This window comes from Salvelinus fontinalis, chromosome 5 (assembly GCF_029448725.1).
Source record: "Salvelinus fontinalis isolate EN_2023a chromosome 5, ASM2944872v1, whole genome shotgun sequence".
Lineage (NCBI taxonomy): Eukaryota > Metazoa > Chordata > Actinopteri > Salmoniformes > Salmonidae > Salvelinus > Salvelinus fontinalis.
The window spans coordinates 67272499-67288106 of NC_074669.1; the positions used below are offsets into that span (position 1 = coordinate 67272499).

At 44.3% G+C, this 15608-nt stretch overlaps 1 pseudogene; it reads right to left on the bottom strand.

The window, feature by feature from the left end:
- Positions 1-1268: 1268 nt before the first annotated feature.
- LOC129856063 (mitochondrial import receptor subunit TOM5 homolog) lies at positions 1269-10498 on the bottom strand (annotated as a pseudogene).
- Between the last annotated feature and the right edge of the window lie 5110 nt (positions 10499-15608).

Below are 15608 nucleotides of genomic sequence, written 5' to 3' on the forward strand. Positions count from 1 at the left end.
GAGCTTGACTCAGGTTACAGAACTCTGGCATCAACACTCCCCCTTCTCCTACTCTAACATAAGACCAATATTAAATAGATACATAAAATATACTCTCATTCATTTACATAGAGACAGATACAATCAATCATTGACACACTGAATATACAACAGTCAGATGCATGACACCATCACAACTTAACTGACATTAGTGCCTGTCCCCAGATGGACAGTTAGGCTACAGTAAAGTACATTTACAGGTGATCACATCATTGTCCTGCTTTGAGACACATTTTTACTGTCTGCTTCCAGTTGCATGTTATTTTACTAGCCCTGCAAATGGTAATATATCTTACAATATCAAAACATATCTCAGTAACTGTCACAAGTGTATATCAATATAACAGCCTCCTACCTGTGCTCCACAACAGGATGGTCAGTACCACTGCAGGTATCATATCTGTCTCTAACTGGGGCTCCACTGAGTGAAACAAGTCTACTGTCATGAAGAGTCGACTGAAGAGTGGAAAATACTGCTCGGCTATATGACTTCTATCTCATTACTTCCTGACTTCTATGACGTGACAAACCTTTAAGCAGCTAAGATCAGCTAAACCCACCTACCTACAGGAAACACTGACATTAGAAAAACTCCACAGGAAACTGCTGGCAGAGCAGCAACGTTTCACATAGTGTGTCCTATAATATCAGCTCTAACTTTCTACTGCTTGAGTTCACCTCTTATAGAATATTGGCTTAATGTTCCAGCACCTCAATATAAACAGTACCAGCACCCAAAATGAGTACTGATGAGGTCTCATGTTAGAGCAGGAGAAGGGGGGATGTGGTGTAGAAGCTAGAGGTCTGTTACCCAAGTCAACTCAACAGGCCTGATGCTATATGTCAGGGTCAGGCTGGGCTGGGACAAGAGAGGAACAGGTTACTGGTTTTGATGACATCACTGGTGAGAAGTCAGTGATACAAATATATTCAGTTGGTTTAAATGTTTGTCTCTCTCACCCTCCTCCCCTGTCTCCTTCTACCAACCCAGTCTGTCTGTGAGTAAGAACTATCTTGCTCTCGCTCCTCCTCCAGTTGCTCTCTTCCTCCCGCCTCCCGCCTCTTTGACAGATATGATGCTGCATGTCAGGTTCATTGTTGGGGTCAGGCTTGGGGTCAGGTTGGGGTCATTGTTGGGGTCAGGGTTGGGGTCAGGTTGGGGTCAGGTCAGCCTACAGCTGTGTCTGTAAACAACGACCCTATATGGAAGTAAATGACTACAAACTACATTCAAGTCTTGAGTTTATTCAAGTAGAATAAGAAAAGGACAAAATAACATCAAGGTGTATCTGTTAGAAATCATCAGAACATCACATCAACTCACAAGTATCACAGTAGGATAGAAATTAACACTTGGTAGACTATATAACTTAAACATCCATGGTGGAGACATTAACACTTGGTAGACTATTTAACTTAAACATCCATGGTGGTGACATTAACACTTGGTTGAATATATAACTTAAAACTCCATGGTGGTGATGTCGGGGCAGGTTCCTTGTTCCTTGTCAATCATTTGCTTATTGGTGAAATCAGTAGTCAGACATTATCTTTAAGTAAATAAATCATTCATTTATTAATGCAGTTGCAGACAGAAGTTGACAACGGGAACACAGCATGTATGTTTCAGAGTAAGTTCTGCACCCCACCTCAGGACACAGCTGATTATATACATGTGATTACTCTTTAGTGGTATAATCACCTACGTCAATGTATGTGTGTATCAATAAGCTGAGGTTACCTTATAAGACAACCTAGTACAGTAGCTTCTCTGAATTCATTAGCATTGTCCACTGTCACACAATATCAACATGTCAAAACCAGACAGTGGTTCCTTCTCTTTATCTAGTTTCAGTCTGACTCAGACCCAGCCTGCAAGCACACACTCACAACAGCCAGAGCTTAACCACAAAGACTAATATAGATGGCTTGTACAACGTATAGTGGCAGAGTTTAGACACATAGCAACAGTATCTATTATAAGGCCTGCAGCAAAACATATGAATCTTAAAGTCCCTTAATTAATAATGGGGAGGGTCTCTGGAACCCACCCCCTACAGTGACATTAACACTTGGTAGGCTATATAACTTAAACAATCATGGTGGTGACATTAACACTTGGTAGGCTATATAACTTAAACATCCATGGTGGTGACATTAACACTTGGTAGACTATATAACTTAAACATCCATGGTGGTGACATTAACAATTGGTAGAATATATAACTTAAACATCCATGGTGGTGATATTAACAATTGGTAGACTATATAACTTAAACATATTGGTTGTTCCTGTTGGGTAGCAACTTCACCAGCTTGTTGTTGTTGTCATGGTAGTTCCTGTTGGGAAGCAACTTCACCAGCTTGTTGTTGTTGTTGTTGTCATGGTTGTTCCTGTTGGGTAGCAACTTCACCAGCTTGTTGTTGTTGTCATGGTTGTTCCTGTTGGGTAGCAACTTCACCAGCTTGTTGTTGTTGTCATGGTTGTTCCTGTTGGGAAGCAACTTCACCAGCTTGTTGTTGTTGTTGTTGTCATGGTTATTCCTGTTGGGTAGCAACTTCACCAGCTTGTTGTTGTTGTTGTTGTCATGGTTATTCCTGTTGGGTAGCAACTTCACAAGCTTGTTGTTGTTGTTGTTGTCATGGTAGTTCCTGTTGGGAAGCAACTTCACCAGCTTGTTGTTGTTGTTGTTGTCATGGTTGTTCCTGTTGGGTAGCAACTTCACCAGCTTGTTGTTGTTGTTGTTGTCATGGTAGTTCCTGTTGGGTAGCAACTTCACCAGCTTGTTGTTGTTGTTGTTGTCATGGTTATTCCTGTTGGGTAGCAACTTCACCAGCTTGTTGTTGTTGTCATGGTTATTCCTGTTGGGTGGCAACTTCACCAAGCTTGTTGTTGTTGTTGTTGTCATGGTTATTCCTGTTGGGTAGCAACTTCACCAGCTTGTTGTTGTTGTTGTTGTCATGGTTATTCCTGTTGGGTAGCAACTTCACCAGCTTCTTGTTGTTGTTGTTGTCATGGTAGTTCCTGTTGGGAAGCAACTTCACCAGCTTGTTGTTGTTGTTGTCATGGTTATTCCTGTTGGGTAGCAACTTCACCAGCTTGTTGTTGTTGTTGTTGTCATGGTAGTTCCTGTTGGGAAGTAACTTCACCAGCTTGTTGTTGTTGTTGTTGTCATGGTTGTTCCTGTTGGGTAGCAACTTCACCAGCTTGTTGTTGTTGTTGTCATGGTTGTTCCTGTTGGGTAGCAGCTTCATCAGCTTGTTGTTGTTGTCATGGTTATTCCTGTTGGGTAGCAACTTCACCAGCTTGTTGTTGTTGTTGTTGTCATGGTTGTTCCTGTTGGGTAGCAACTTCACCAGCTTGTTGTTGTTATCAGGGTTGTTCCTGTTGGGTAGCAACTTCACCAGCTTGTTGTTGTTGTTGTCATGGTTGTTTTGTTGGGTAGCAACTTCACCAGCTTGTTGTTGTTGTTGTTGTCATGGTTGTTCCTGTTGGGTAGCAACTTCACCAGCTTGTTGTTGTTGTTGTCAGGGGTGTTCCTGTTGGGTAGCAACTTCAGCAGCTTGTTGTTGTTGTCATGGTTGTTCCTGTTGGGTAGCAACTTCATCAGCTTGTTGTTGTTGTCATGGTTGTTCCTGTTGGGTAGCAACTTCACCAGCTTGTTGTTGTTGTTCTGAAGCATCTTGTAGGTCTTGAGGGTAGAGGGTGAGAGAAGATGGATTCTATTCATATGCTGTCCAGCTTCTGAAGAACGTATGGTGCTAGAATGGAGAGGAGATCAGTAAACAACAGAACGTGTGCTGCTAGGATGGAGAGGAGATCAGTAAACAACAGAACGTATGGTGCTAGAATGGAGAGGAGATCAGTAAACAACAGAACGTATGGTGCTAGAATGGAGAGGAGATCAGTAAACAAGAGAACGTATGGTGCTAGAATGGAGAGGAGATCAGTAAACAACAGAACGTATGGTGCTAGAATGGAGAGGAGATCAGTAAACAACAGAACGTGTGCTGCTAGGATGGAGAGGAGATCAGTAAACAACAGAACGTATGGTGCTAGAATGGAGAGGAGATCAGTAAACAACAGAACGTATGGTGCTAGAATGGAGAGGAGATCAGTAAACAACAGAACGTATGGTGCTAGAATGGAGAGGAGATCAGTAAACAACAGAACGTATGGTGCTAGAATGGAGAGGAGATCAGTAAACAAGAGAACGTATGGTGCTAGAATGGAGAGGAGATCAGTAAACAACAGAACGTATGGTGCTAGAATGGAGAGGAGATCAGTAAACAACAGAACGTGTGCTGCTAGGATGGAGAGGAGATCAGTAAACAACAGAACGTATGGTGCTAGAATGGAGAGGAGATCAGTAAACAAGAGAACGTATGGTGCTAGAATGGAGAGGAGATCAGTAAACAAGAGAACGTATGGTGCTAGAATGGAGAGGAGATCAGTAAACAACAGAACGTATGGTGCTAGAATGGAGAGGAGATCAGTAAACAACAGAACGTATGGTGCTAGAATGGAGAGGAGATCAGTAAACAACAGAACGTATGGTGCTAGAATGGAGAGGAGATCAGTAAACAACAGAACGTGTGGTGCTAGAATGGAGAGGAGATCAGTAAACAACAGAACGTATGGTGCTAGAATGGAGAGGAGATCAGTAAACAACAGAACGTATGGTGCTAGAATGGAGAGGAGATCAGTAAACAACAGAACGTATGGTGCTAGAATGGAGAGGAGATCAGTAAACAACAGAACGTATGGTGCTAGAATGGAGAGGAGATCAGTAAACAACAGAACGTATGGTGCTAGAATGGAGAGGAGATCAGTAAACAACAGAACGTATGGTGCTAGAATGGAGAGGAGATCAGTAAACAACAGAACGTATGGTGCTAGAATGGAGAGGAGATCAGTAAACAACAGAACGTATGGTGCTAGAATGGAGAGGAGATCAGTAAACAACAGAACGTATGGTGCTAGAATGGAGAGGAGATCAGTAAACAACAGAACGTATGGTGCTAGAATGGAGAGGAGATCAGTAAACAACAGAACGTATGGTGCTAGAATGGAGAGGAGATCAGTAAACAACAGAACGTATGGTGCTAGAATGGAGAGGAGATCAGTAAACAACAGAACGTATGGTGCTAGAATGGAGAGGGGAGGAGGTCAATAAACAACACAGTTAGGTTCTCTTCACAACTAGACAGTTACAGTACATTTGACCTTAAAGTAAAATCCTAATTGTATATGTACTTACCTACATAGACACACTTCCCATGGTTTGACAGAAACAAACTAGCTATAAAGACTATTTTCCTGACTGTCTCTACTGATGGCCTCTAACAGCAGAATAAAATCAGTGGGATATTTAACCAGCACTGAAACAGAGTAGGTTGCTAGTTGACTATGCGTTGGAAATTGTTTCAATGCTGCCGTCTACAGATCTTCTAATGTGTTGTAATACCACATGTACCAATACAGTAGAATTGACAGGGACACTGTGTAATGATACAATGACCCTCCATCCAATGTTCTGCTGCTGTTGTGCAACATTGTGACACCACTGACATGTTTACAGGTTGCCATGCCGACGAAAGAGAAGGTGTTTTCATTCTGTAATAAGGCCTTCACTTCAGTCTGGATGGCTGGTTGACTGCAGACAGGTTACACAGTATCAGTGTAGGTGTTAGGCTGTTTCTGCTCTCCTCCCAACTACTAATGGAATTGTCCTGCCAATGCAACGTATGGTAATGTATCCACTCACTACTGTAAGTCTCTCTGGATAAGAGCGTCTGCTAAATGACTCACATTTACATTTACATTTAAGTCATTTAGCAGACGCTCTTATCCAGAGCGACTTACAAATTGGTGCATTCACCTTATGATATCCAGTGGAACAACCACTTTACAATAGTGCATCTAAATCTTTTAGGGGGGGGGGGGGGGGGTTAGAAGGATTACTTTATCCTATCCTAGGTATTCCTTAAAGAAGTGGGGTTTCAGGTGTCTCCGGAAGGTGGTGATTGACTCCGCTGACCTGGCGTCGTGAGGGAGTTTGTTCCACCATTGGGGTGCCAGAGCAGCGAACAGTTTTGACTGGGCTGAGCGGGAACTGTACTTCCTCAGAGGTAGGGAGGCGAGCAGGCCAGAGGTGGATGAACGCAGTGCCCTTGTTTGGGTGTAGGGCCTGATCAGAGCCTGAAGGTACGGAGGTGCCGTTCCCCTCACAGCTCCGTAGGCAAGCACCATGGTCTTGTAGCGGATGCGAGCTTCAACTGGAAGCCAGTGGAGAGAGCGGAGGAGCGGGGTGACGTGAGAGAACTTGGGAAAGTTGAACACCAGACGGGCTGCGGCGTTCTGGATGAGTTGTAGGGGTTTAATGGCACAGGCAGGGAGCCCAGCCAACAGCGAGTTGCAGTAATCCAGACGGGAGATGACAAGTGCCTGGATTAGGACCTGCGCCGCTTCCTGCGTGAGGCAGGGTCGTACTCTGCGAATGTTGTAGAGCATGAACCTACAGGAACGGGTCACCGCCTTGATGTTAGTTGAGAACGACAGGGTGTTGTCCAGGATCACGCCAAGGTTCTTAGCACTCTGGGAGGAGGACACAATGGATTTGTCAACCGTGATGGCGAGATCATGGAACGGGCAGTCCTTCCCCGGGAGGAAGAGCAGCTCCGTCTTGCCGAGGTTCAGCTTGAGGTGGTGATCCGTCATCCACACTGATATGTCTGCCAGACATGCAGAGATGCGATTCACCACCTGGTTATCAGAGGGGGGAAAGGAGAAGATTAATTGTGTGTCGTCTGCATAGCAATGATAGGAGAGACCATGTGAGGATATGACAGAGCCAAGTGACTTGGTGTATAGCGAGAATAGGAGAGGGCCTAGAACAGAGCCCTGGGGGACACCAGTGGTGAGAGCACGTGGTGCGGAGACAGATTCTCGCCACGCCACCTGGTAGGAGCGACCTGTCAGGTAGGACGCAATCCAAGCGTGGGCCGCGCCGGAGATGCCCAGCTCGGAGAGGGTGGAGAGGAGGATCTGATGGTTCACAGTATCAAAGGCAGCCGATAGGTCTAGAAGGATGAGAGCAGAGGAGAGAGAGTTAGCTTTAGCAGTGCGGAGCGCCTCCGTGACACAGAGAAGAGCAGTCTCAGTTGAATGACTAGTCTTGAAACCTGACTGATTTGGATCAAGAAGGTCATTCTGAGAGAGATAGCAGGAGAGCTGGCCAAGGACGGCACGTTCAAGAGTTTTGGAGAGAAAAGAAAGAAGGGATACTGGTCTGTAGTTGTTGACATCGGAGGGATCGAGTATAGGTTTTTTCAGAAGGGGTGCAACTCTCGCTCTCTTGAAGACGGAAGGGACGTAGCCAGCGGTCAAGGATGAGTTGATGAGCGAGGTGAGGTAAGGGAGAAGGTCTCCGGAAATGGTCTGGAGAAGAGAGGAGGGGATAGGGTCAAGCGGGCAGGTTGTTGGGCGGCCGGCCGTCACAAGACGTGAGATTTCATCTGGAGAGAGAGGGGAGAAAGAGGTCAAAGCACAGGGTAGGGCAGTGTGAGCAGAACCAGCGGTGTCGTTTGACTTAGCAAACGAGGATCGGATGTCGTCGACCTTCTTTTCAAAATGGTTGACGAAGTCATCAGCAGAGAGGGAGGAGGGGGGAGGAGGGGGAGGAGGATTCAGGAGGGAGGAGAAGGTGGCAAAGAGCTTCCTAGGGTTAGAGGCAGATGCTTGGAATTTAGAGTGGTAGAAATTGGCTTTAGCAGCAGAGACAGAAGAGGAGAATGTAGAGAGGAGGGAGTGAAAGGATGCCAGGTCCACAGGGAGGCGAGTTTTCCTCCATTTCCGCTCGGCTGCCCGGAGCCCTGTTCTGTGAGCTCGCAATGAGTTATCGAGCCACGGAGCAGGAGGGGAGGACCGAGCCGGCCTGGAGGATAGGGGACATAGAGAGTCAAAGGATGCAGAAAGGGAGGAGAGGAGGGTTGAGGAGGCAGAATCAGGAGATAGGTTGGAGAAGGTTTGAGCAGAGGGAAGAGATGATAGGATGGAAGAGGAGAGAGTAGCGGGGGAGAGAGAGCGAAGGTTGGGACGGCGCGATACCATCCGAGTAGGGGCAGTGTGGGAAGTGTTGGATGAGAGCGAGAGGGAAAAGGATACAAGGTAGTGGTCGGAGACTTGGAGGGGAGTTGCAATGAGATTAGTGGAAGAACAGCATCTAGTAAAGATGAGGTCAAGCGTATTGCCTGCCTTGTGAGTAGGGGGGGAAGGTGAGAGGGTGAGGTCAAAAGAGGAAAGGAGTGGAAAGAAGGAGGCAGAGAGGAATGAGTCAAAGGTAGACGTGGGGAGGTTAAAGTCACCCAGAACTGTGAGAGGTGAGCCATCCTCAGGAAAGGAACTTATCAGGGCGTCAAGCTCATTGATGAACTCTCCAAGGGAACCTGGAGGGCGATAAATGATAAGGATGTTAAGCTTGAAAGGGCTGGTAACTGTGACAGCATGGAATTCAAAGGAGGCGATAGACAGATGGGTCAGGGGAGAAAGAGAGAATGTCCACTTGGGAGAGATGAGGATCCCAGTGCCACCACCCCGCTGACCAGAAGCTCTCGGGGTGTGCGAGAACACGTGGGCAGACGAGGAGAGAGCAGTAGGAGTAGCAGTGTTATCAGTGGTAATCCATGTTTCCGTCAGTGCCAAGAAGTCGAGGGACTGGAGGGAAGCATAGGCTGAGATGAACTCTGCCTTGTTGGCCGCAGATCGGCAGTTCCAGAGGCTGCCTGAGACCTGGAACTCCACGTGGGTCGTGCGCGCTGGGACCACCAGGTTAGAGTAGCAGCGGCCACGCGGTGTGAAGCGTTTGTATGGTCTGTGCAGAGAGGAGAGAACAGGGATAGACAGACACATAGTTGACAGGCTACAGAAGAGGCTACGCTAATGCAAAGGAGATTGGAATGACAAGTGGACTACACGTCTCGAATGTTCAGAAAGTTAAGCTTACGTTGCAAAAAATCTTATTGACTAAAATGATATAGTACTGCTGGCTGGTGAAATAGGCTAGCTAGCAGTGGCTGCGTTGTTGACTTTGTTTGAAAGTGTAGCTGGCTAGGTAACCTCTAACTGGCTAGGTAACCTCGACAATTACTCTAGACTACACAATTATCTTGGATACAAAGACGGCTATGTAGCCAGCTAAGATCAAACAAATCAAACTGTTGTACTGTAATGAAATGAAATGTAATACTACCTGTGGAGCAAAGCGGAATGCAACTACTCGCTCCAACCCGGAAGTGCGTATCGTAGAGGGAGAGGCAATAGAAGTGTTGTTTCTTGTATTATTGTCTTTTGTGTCTTTAGAGGACTGCTTCACCTTAATGTCCCCTTTCCCCCCTTTCCCTTTTCTTCTGTCCTTATTTTGTCCCACTTTGTCCCTTCTTTGTCCCTTCTTCTCTTCTGCCAACTAGACACTCCTTGTTAGCTAGCTAGCTTCTTCCAGGAATGTCCCTAGCAACTGCCTAGCAACAGGTAAACAACTTAGCTAGCTAAGAAAACGGTATAATTTTATGAAAAAATTGTTACTTTTTCAAAAGCCTTTCTTCTTTGTTTGCTGCTTGTTTGGTCTCCTATTCAGTTTGCAGTTTTCTTTAGATTTTTTTTTGATGTACTTTACTCTAAAAAAACATTTAAATTTCAATATTTGTAGGAGCTCATCTTTTCAGCTGCTGCTGCTTAATTTGGAACTCCGAACATGTTCTATGTAATGTTCAGTTTGACAATATCAATGGAATAGACCAAAGCAGAGCCATGTATTTAGATATGAATATATGACTCTGGGCAAAAACACAAACAGATCTGGAACCTGCCAGACTACACAGTTGACATCATAGGGAAACCCGACTAGCTTCTGGTCCAATACTTACTGACTCGGAGCAGGGCGACATGGAGGAGAAAGTTCCTGACCGAAGACACCACATCTTCCTCTTCATCTTTACCGGGTCCATCTTCGGCCCGAGTCCCTCCATTTTCAGCATCTTTAGTTAATTATCTGGCGGTGATGTGATGTGATTAGCGGCTGTCTGTCAACCAATAGCCTACTATGCTGTGTTATTAGCTAGAGCTAGACAGTCTGAGTACACTACATCCTGAATGGCCACGAAGATGTGCGTCTGAAATGCACCTTTAAGTTCAGTTGGAGCTGAAACGACGAGCAGATATCTCGATTGGGGATAATGTCAGTATTTATCTAAGTTATTAGCTGTTTTGCTCACCAAAGGCGTAACAAAGTGAACATGTAGATCTCAAAGCCTCAGTTCCCGGAGAGTAGTGGGTGAAACCATTCACCTCAGGAAAAGGGGTGATATAAAGTTTCCTTTCATTATGTGTTACTAAATTCATAAAAATATTTACTGCCATTGTAGTAAGGTTGGTAATACGAGAGGTCTTTGGACTTACCATTTTTGTATTATTTTCTTTGAAAGAACAACTAGTCTGTTTTGAGTGCTTCTCCCCTATTTGGGAAGTTGGTCTGCCCGCTCCTCAGTCTGAGAGATATTCTGAGAGCAGGTTCGAGTCCTCTTCATCTGTACATAAAAACTGTTTAAAACTGTATAACACAATAGTGGTTTTGGAAAACTGGTTCATATATCCTAAAGTCAATAGCGAATGTGGCTATTGTTAGTAAAACGTTTACTGTTGACAGGAGAACAAGAGGAGACAATAGGACGAGGTGGATAATTTTATAATAAGGCCGTTTAATTACATGTAAAGATATCTTAGTAAAATCTTGCAGCAAGGCTCTTTCTGTCTGACTCCTAGTGAATCGTCCGGGAAAGAGAGGCCAGTTTCCAGAATTGTACAGTACTATATAGACAACAAGCAAAGTAGGTAGATCTGCGAGTCCGGCCTTCCGATTGGTCGATCTGGGTCTTGGGTAGTCCTGATCAGGCCTGGTGTCCACGTTCCATTGGTTCCTGAGAGTTCTTTGTCCTGAGGTCCAACCATGGGTTTGGTGTGTCTGTGTGATTGTCATGGGGGAGGGGAATTGTGGGTGCCGTGTATATGTCCAATGTGTCTAGCATATGTCCAAGAGAAAGAGGGGGTGTGTATGTTGTGTCAACTATAGGTAATGTTGAGAAGTTGTTAAAACAAGTTACCAATATCTAATACAATTTCTTACACTATGTATATATTTATTTTGCCGTTCATGAATTGAAGACCTATTTCAGCCAGTTAACTAAGTTTTTGCTGTTTTAGCTAGCCGTGTTAATGACGAGCTAACTAGCACCGTTGGTCTCTGCACTACAATGTCACGCCAGCTATTGCCAGCAGGTGATTTACTAGCAGGTGACTTATTGAAATATTAAGTGAATGTTTATTTTCTTACTACCTTCAAATATTTATATAAAAGGGTTGTACTTGTGCTCTGTATTTATGGATTAATATCACTTCACATTGAGGGTATATATCAATAACGTTACTGTTGCTCCTATCTAACAGATATCTTGTGTCCTACCTAACCATGTATCACTACTGTTGCTCCTATCTAACAGATATCTTGTGTCCTACCTAACCATGTATCACTACTGTTGCTCCTATCTAACAGATATCTTGTGTCCGACCTAACCAGTGAACGTGGGGCTGTGACCGTCCTGTCAATACTATTTGATTTATTTTACTGCAGGTATACTTTTCTGTATTTATTATTTTCTAAACACATCGCATGTATACTATACAGTCACTTTGTGGATTCAGTCTGAGAGCAGTGAACATGTGACTGTCCTGTCAATGCCTGTCATCACTGTTTGATATCTTTTACTGCAGATAAAAACTGAGTCAACCTGAAGTGTGGGTGTCCGTGTGCCTTTCTTCTGGGGGGCTATGTGAAGTTGGTTACACCAGGTGTCTGTACTACAGAAACACTGCTAATCCAACAATAGTACTAGGTGCCAGTACTACAGAAACACTGCTAATCCAACAATAGTGCTAGGTGCCTGCACTACAGAAACACTGCTAATCCAACAATAGTGCTAGGTGCCTGTACTACAGAAACACTGCTAATCCAACAATAGTGCTAGGTGCCTGTACTACAGAAACACTGCTAATCCAACCAAAAGTTCTAGGTGTCTGCACTACAGAAACACTGCTAATCCAACAATAGTGCTAGGTGCCTGTACTATATAAACACTGCTAATCCAACAATAGTGCTTGGTGCCTGTACTACAGAAACACTGCTAATCCAACAATAGTGCTAGGTGCCTGTACTACAGAAACACTGTTAATCCAACAATAGTGCTAGGTGCCTGTACTATATAAACACTGCTAATCCAACAATAGTGCTAGGTGACTGTATTACAGAAACACTGCTAATCCAACAATAGTGCTAGGTGCCTGTACTACAGAAACACTGCTAATCCAACAATAGTGCTAGGTGCCTGTACTACAGAAACACTGCTAATCCAACCAATAGTGCTAGGTTCCTGCACATTTCAATTAAAGGGGAACTACTCTCAAAAATCAAAATTTTCTTAGATTTTCCCCAAACCTCAATTGTGATCTCCAGATGTGGTTAATTATTGTTATGTACTTGGAATATACAATTGTATTGTTTTTCTGTTTAAAAAAGTCAGACTTTGAGAACAAAAACCTGGGGGAAATTTTGAAACCTGTGAATTTCTGACTCAGTTTCTCTGTTTCAATAATAGTAATACTATTATTCTACTGAACAGTACAGCTTGGGTTGGTCTACTATTATCCTACTAAACAGTACAGCTTGGGTTGGTCTACTATTATCCTACTGACCAGTACAGCTTGGGTTGGTCTACTATTATCCTACTGAACAGTACAGCTTGGGTTGGTCTACTATTATTCTACTGAACAGTACAGCTTGGGTTGGTCTACTATTATCCTACTGACCAGTACAGCTTGGGTTGGTCTACTATTATCCTACTGAACAGTACAGCTTGGGTTGGTCTACTATTATCCTACTAAACAGTACAGCTTGGGTTGGTCTACTATTATCCTACTGACCAGTACAGCTTGGGTTGGTCTACTATTATCCTACTGAACAGTACAGCTTGGGTTGTACTATTATTCTACTGAACAGTACAGCTTGGGTTGGTCTACTATTATCCTACTGACCAGTACAGCTTGGGTTGGTCTACTATTATCCTACTGAACAGTACAGCTTGGGTTGGTCTACTATTATCCTACTGAACAGTACAGCTTGGGTTGGTCTACTATTATCCTACTGACCAGTACAGCTTGGGTTGGTCTACTATTATCCTACTGAACAGTACAGCTTGGGTTGGTCTACTATTATCCTACTGAACAGTACAGCTTGGGTTGGTCTACTAATATCCTACTGAACAGTACAGCTTGGGTTGGTCTACTATTATCCTACTGAACAGTACAGCTTGGGTTGGTCTACTATTATCCTACTGAACAGTACAGCTTGGGTTGGTCTACTATTATCCTACTGAACAGTACAGCTTGGGTTGGTCTACTATTATTCTACTGAACAGTACAGCTTGGTTGGTCTACTATTATCCTACTGAACAGTACAGCTTGGGTTGGTCTACTATTATCCTACTGAACAGTACAGCTTGGGTTGGTCTACTATTATCCTACTGAACAGTACAGCTAGGTTGGTCTACTATTATCCTACTGAACAGTACAGCTTGGGTTGGTCTACTATTATCCTACTGAACAGTACAGCTTGGGCTGGGTCTACTATTATCCTACTGAACAGTACAGCTTGGGTTGGCCTACTATTATCCTACTGACCAGTACAGTTTGGGTTGGTCTACTATTATCCTACTGAACAGTATAGCTTGGGTTGGTCTACTATTATCCTACTGAACAGTACAGCTTGGTTGGCCTACTATTATCCTACTGAACAGTACAGCTTGGGTTGGTCTACTATTATCCTACTGAACAGTACAGCTTGGGTTGGGTCTACTATTATCCTACTGAACAGTACAGCTTGGGTTGGGTCTACTATTATCTTACTGAACAGTACAGCTTGGGTTGGCCTACTATTATCCTACTGAATAGTACAGCTTGGGTTGGCCTACTATTATCCTACTGAAAAGTACAGCTTGGGTTGGCCTACTATTATCCTACTGAACAGTACAGCTTGGGTTGGTCTACTATTATACTACTGAACAGTACAGCTTGGGTTGGTCTACTATTATCCTACTGAACAGTACAGCTTGGGTTGGTCTACTATTATCCTACTGAACAGTACAGCTTGGTTTGGCCTGACTGTGAAAGACCAATATGGGATTCATCATTTTAGGTCATTCAGAGTGTATATCACTATTCCTCATGCTTTTCACACAGGGTGCCTTTCCTTCTCTGGGCCGTTTGGAAAATGTTTTACTAAATTAGAGTACTGTGTACCCACTTCTCCAGGCAGCACTACACCACTGACCTACACAACAGCTTTCAACATACCAGTATTTAGTTTGGAAACTTTCAGAAGAAATGCTGGTCTAAATAACACAATATCAAAATATGTCAAATTATCCATTTATTTGTTTAAAAAGTGGTTGCAATGCTGTGGAAAAGTGTTGTACTCCACTACAGCAGTAAAATAATCGCTATTCTCAAAGTTGAGCTTGTCTTTGCAGGGGGACTCTTATTTAGAAGAAAATAATCTGATGTTGTCTGCCAGCATATTATCCTGCTGCTAGCAGAACAGTCATATAAGAGTTTAACCTCGAATATTTGTACAGTGTTCTGCGAGGTACAAACTGCAGAGGTCTCTATACAGAGCCAGATCAATAAGAGGTTATTTCCACAAGGGGGCGACAAACGCCAGTTAATATTCCAGAATAGAGCACCACAGAATTTATAGGCTCCGTTTGCCAAGTGGTGAATTTGGAGATCCTCTGGCCTGGGCCAGTGGTGTGTCCCAAAAGTATTTACTGCTTCCTGACGTGTGCACTCGTTCACTACTCCCCATAAAGTGTAAAAGCATTGGATTGGTGAAGGCGTAGGTTATAGCATGAGTTTCCAAACTAATCAATTCCTGTCAAATCCTGTCCATGAAGGGAAGTGAACAAGTGCACACTTTGGGAGGAAAGAGAGATTATTGGGACACAGCCCAGGTATGCAGATGTTTCCCCAGCCCAGGTATGCAGACGTTTCCCCAGCCCAGGTATGCAGACGTTTCCCCAGCCATGGTATGCAGACGTTTCCCCAGCCCAGGTATGCAGACGTTTCCCCAGCCCAGGTATGCAGACGTTTCCCCTGCCCAGGTATGCAGACGTTTCCCCAGCCCAGGTATGCAGACGTTTCCCCAGCCCAGGTATGCAGACGTTTCCCCTGCCCAGGTATGCATACGTTTCCCCAGCCCAGCACCACTTCAACAAATACCAATCAGTCAATATATCATCAAACACTTAATGATTAGACAATTTGACTTCGGGCGTTTCACTGGTGGTCTGGAACAAAATCCTGCAAAGCCTGTATCTCTCCAGGGTTGGTGGGTGACTGTATCTCTCCAGGGTTGGTGGGTGACTATCTCTCCTGGGTTGGTGGGTGACTGTATCTCTCCAGGGTT